The sequence below is a fragment of the Neolamprologus brichardi genome, chromosome 22, assembly GCF_056152115.1.
Source record: "Neolamprologus brichardi isolate AB-2024 chromosome 22, ASM5615211v1, whole genome shotgun sequence".
Taxonomy (NCBI): Eukaryota; Metazoa; Chordata; class Actinopteri; order Cichliformes; family Cichlidae; genus Neolamprologus; species Neolamprologus brichardi.
This window is the reverse complement of record NC_142124.1, coordinates 22,335,944-22,341,378: the sequence shown is the minus strand read 5'-3', so window position 1 is coordinate 22,341,378 and position 5,435 is coordinate 22,335,944.

Below are 5,435 nucleotides of genomic sequence, written 5' to 3'. Positions count from 1 at the left end.
CAGAGACCTACCTTGGCACTTGTGGAGGTGAAGCCAAAGGGAAGATATGCTTCACCATATTTTCTAGTCTTTGGCTTGAAAGGTTGGTTTGGAAACATATTTGGCGATGCTTCATCTCCTGCTTTGCGTTTGTGTGGGAGCCCCGTCGAAAACCTGTCAATTATGCAAGCAGTATCCAAGCATTCTTTTTTTTTCTTTTTCTTAACATACCCCCCCCGCGCTGCAATGGCTCTGCCCCCCCACACACACACACACACACCACACACACACTTTGGGAACCTCTGGTTTAGACAGAGAGAGAGGTTCACCAAAGTACACTAGCTTGTGTTGTTGGTGCAGTGTTGATATGTTTGCAGGGAACACAGGCTTGTTATCGTGAGGTAAATATCATTGCAAACTGTGTGTTTTCTATTGAATATCAAGCGAGAGGTATTCAGAATTGTTGAATTCATGCATTGTGCAGGGTTTTGTCCTTGAGTGTCACTGTATTTTATGCGTTTTTTGACAGTGTGGGACACGGTTGGGCCACCTGTTAATAAGTGTTTGTTACTTTGGTAATCTGTGCTTTTAATTTTTCTGATCTTCCGGAATGAGCCACTAAACAGATTGCATGTATTCAGCTAAATGCTTTTACTGTAATATTTTGTACATGCAAGCGTGTTTGAATGAAATGTTGTTATCTGTTAGACTGTCTCTTTTGCACTTTATCTTTGCACTTAAATATTTCTTTTCCTTTATGCAAGGGTTTTACGCCAGGATCCAGTGGTCTTGGGAATCATTGGTTACCCAAGCAGCCAAGTTTGGATAGTGACATACTTTAAATGATGTGGGTTAGCAGTATGCAGTGCAGTTTGTATTTTTTTAAGAACTGTCTTATCTTCCCTGAGTATTTTTCCCATAGCCCTGCTCTTTCTTGGTCCTGCTCTTCCCTGATCAGTTTTTATGTTACCTAAGCACTTTCAGTTCCCGTTTTTCTACATTGGGGTGTCCTGTCACCTTTCGATTTCACTTTTTGTTATATTTTTTCCCCTAAGCCATTAAAGGTAATTTATTTTATAACATCTTGCCAGTTTTTGTCTTGCATCTGAGTCAGCTAAAGAACTTTACAAACCTGTATCTGCATTATGATACTGGCATGCTTTATACCTATGACCGCTCTCCTTGCCAGACATGATCCTAATTACGGCACATAAAATACGAGGCTTTGCTGCACTCCATCACCGTGAGGTGGGCAGAGAGAGGCAATGAATAAAACCTTGTGTGACAGTAGTGATGATGGTTGATCTTGCCCTCTTGGAGATAAGTTAGCAATTTCATGCCAGCAGAAAACACCCATCACCATTAGAGAGCTACCCTCACTGAGGAATTGCTGCTATTTCCATCATTTTGGCAATACCACAAGGGAATCAAGATGAAAGTGAGATTGCCTGGTCTGCTGAGGATAGAGAGAGTTGGACTTTTGAGGGGGTAACTGACAAAAGCTGGATTCTTGTGAGTCGAGTGTATATCAGAGTTGTTAAGTAACTGATACCGATGGTAAGTGAGAAAGTTTCCCCTTGGTTAAACTTTCATTTACAGGAAATAGAAGATTGGAAATGGGCTTAAGAAAAGATGACATCAGCCAGTAAAAAAGTAAGCATCAGCCATAAGGAACTAGCTGCGCATATGTGTTTTTGTTCTGTCTCTCCGCTGTTTGATCCTGCTCCCTCTCTCTGTTTTGTTCTTCCTCCACTCTTTGCTATTCTGCGTTTAGCCTCAAGACAGGTCTTCGATGGGCTCTTAACTAAATGGGATCTTTGCTGAAGCTATTGTTGAGAGCCGGGCCATGTCTTAGACAGTATGCTCCAATAAGCACAGCGAGCACTAAAAAGGTAAAGGCCATGGCCTCAGCCCCATGTCTTCTTATAATTGTGTATATGAGAGGGAGCGAATGTAAGGTAGCACAGCTAGGACAACAGACAGCATTATCGATACACACTTATTATCAATAAATGTTTATTATAAATTCATTTCACTACATTCTGATGTAATATCATGTAATTGCACCCTTATAATTTCAATTCAATTCTATTTATATAAGTCACAACAATATTTGCTCATGGTGCTTTTAAAAACCCTCCAGTAATACAGAGAAAACCCCAACAATGAGAGGACCCCCTATGAGTGAGCACATGGCGACAGTGGGAAGGAAAAATTCCCTTCAAATAGGAAAAAATCTCCAGCATAACCAGGCTTAGGGAGGGGCAGCCATCTGCTGGGACCAGTTGGGGATGAGGGGAGGAAGACAGGACAAAATGGTTAGAGTAATAGTAATAATTAATAACAACCACTAATATAATTATGGTTAGAAAGTGTTAATTAACTGGCAAGATACAGGAATAGTGAATGCACATTTTGCCAATAATACATTTACAGCTTGTCTGCACAAAAAAAGACAATTTAAGCTCCTCTTGCATTTTCTTCAAAGAAAGTTCTGTTTTGGCTCAATTTTTGCCTCTAACATTTCATCCATAATTTATCTATGTGGTATATTTTAAATGGAGGACTCAAAGAGAATCACAGCAAGTGCTCAGTGACACAGAAAAAAAAGAAAAACATAGCGCACAGAATGAATGCAAGTTTTATTTAGTGTTCACTGGGTCGTGAAATATTAAGAAAAAAACATGCTGCATGTTTTGCTGGGGAGACAGATAAATTCGTTGAGGATAACTCACTGTACTGCTGCAGATGAAGGGCTTTCATGACCCCACAAGAACAGGAAGAAGAAGAATGGCTGTCCAAACATCACTGTCAGATGGAGGTTGACTGCAGTAATATTAATTATTTAAAGTATGCTTTATTTTGCCTTTAGAAAGCAGTTTTAAGCTTGAAAGGTTCTGAAGGCCACTTCCTGCCTGTTACTATTTTGTCTTGGTTATTTCTCTTGTTGTATTATATTGACATTAGGGCATGGCTAGGCCTGCACTGTATCAGGGTAACAAATGCTTTATTCTGTGAAGTACTTTTAAACAAGGTTAACGGTGAAGGTACTTCAACCAGCTTTTAGTCCAAATGAAGTGCAGATTTTCTTCAAATTTCTCCAAAACTAACTTGTTAGCAGTGATGGGAATTCCGGCTCTTTTTAGAGAACCGGCTCTTTCGGTTCGGCTCACTAAAAAGATCCGGCTCTTTCGGCTCCCAACCGGCTCTTCAGGTTGTTTTGTTGCTTTAATTAATTTATTATTAACAAAAATATAAAATTATGCACAAAAGGAATTGCTAATGTAAAAAAACCTGTGGTTTTATTTATATATGTTCATGTATAAATACATGTGGTGGCCCCTAGAGACAAAACACGTACAAACTCCAAAACACATTTCTAGCATTAACTGAACTTCCAAAACAGAGCTACCTAGATCACTTAAATTACACAATTGAAAGCATATGTGTATTGTTTGTGTATTTATACACAAGCACTCATATATATTCAAATAATTCAAAAAAATGTTCATTTACCTGTTACTACCACACACCAAATCCGGTCGTTTGTACTTCCTGGCTTGCGTAGCCAGTAGATAACAAAAGCTCAACACTGCCCCTAGCATCCTGGAGCACTTCTGTTGTGTTTTGTACGTGTTTTGGAGTTTTTAATGTGTTTTGGAGTTTTTATGTGTTTTGGAGTTTGTACGTGCTTCGTCTCTAGGGGCCACCGTAAATATACTTTTATTTATTCACTCCACTTAAAATGCAATAAATAAATCATATAATACAAAAACCAACTATTTACATTTCAACTTTTAATTATTATTATTATTATTACATTAATAATTATTATTACATTATTACATTATTACATTTTCAGCTTTTTCCTTTTAAACAAATTTAAAGTGAAACAACACAAAACACCGCAAACCACAACACAATTAAATATAAATTAAAAAATGAAAACAAAACAAAGATTCTCTGTCATATGGGCCTGCATGAATAAACTTTCTGAATCCTTTATCATCTGCAACTGAAAACAGTTGTGGATGATTACTATACCTTTCTAATGTGACATTGTTGTCCCTCGCTCTCTTTCCCTCCCGCTCTGTTCCTGTGCTACTGAGTGTAACTGCCGCCCCATGTGGAGTGAAGCGAAAAAAAGTGCGAGAGAGAGGGTGAGAGAAAGAAGAAAAAAAACCACTGCTTGCGATAAGGAGCCGGCTCGAGTCGTTCACTTCAAAGAGTCGGCTCTAAGAGCCATTTCGTTCGCGACTGACACATCACTACTTGTTAGCACACATGAAAATAAATAACATATTGAGCTACTTTCATCATTAAACTATTGTAGAAGACGATAACAAGATACTAAAAACACAACCATTCAAAGCTCAAACTTTGCTCTACACCAGGGCCGGCTGATGGCATAAACTGTCTATACTACAACCTTTTCTGTGTTGCTTGATCCACACGCTGTAGCTGTAGTACTGAAGATACTACTTGTGCGGGCTGGGAAGCTAACTTCTGGTTAGCTCCAGTGTAGATGCTGAGGTTAACTGAAGGTTACCCTTAGTTAACCTAACGTTGCATAAATGGCTCCTAAAAAAATATTTAGGAATGGTCCTCAAGAACAAAAAAGATTTACTTGCTATTTGCAGCCTTAAATAGAACTGCAACAATCATAATTTATAATGGCTAGCTTTTGTGTGCTTTAGTTTACTGTTTTAACACAAAACCAGTGAAATGTCCAAATTTCCCCAAATTCTTCCAAGTTAGACCATGTGGCGTGCAGGACTGTTGCTTTTTCTTAACAACTCATATTTGAATATACTGTTAATAGACATAAAACAAAATAAGAAATGAATTAATTTTTCTATTTCTAGTTGATTTCTAGAGGTGATTTTCATATCTTGTGGATTGAGGACTTCAGGGAATTCGTATGTCACATCATGCTTATATTTTTAATCCAAAAAAGAAAAATAGAAAAGGAGGACAAATTCAAGGTAAGTGAATGGAAAAGTTTTTCTAAGTCATGCATGGAAATTTGCTTCAAAACTGCCTGTCAACGCACGAAAACAACTGTAACAGCAGTGTTAAAAGAACCTTTCTGGTGACAGCCCCTAATCTTTGGAACAATCTACTTTTTCACATAAAATCTCCCCAGTTCTAGCTTCCAGTTTTGTCATAAGTTCTGCATATTAATCTCATAATATATCTATACCACTACATGAGAATTGTGGAATATTCAACAGGAGTAAAGCATCAGGCTGTTGATGCAAGTTAATAAGAGAGCCAGAGGGCAATTGGACACTGTGTCCAGAAACAAAGCCTTAACTGTGGGCACCTCAGTGGTGTAGGTGGTGTTGTTTCAACTCAGCTCAGTGTGTGTCATATATATATATATATATATATATATATATATATATACATTTCTTTGTTTTCAGTCCATTTCTATGCGGCAATTATAGAGTACA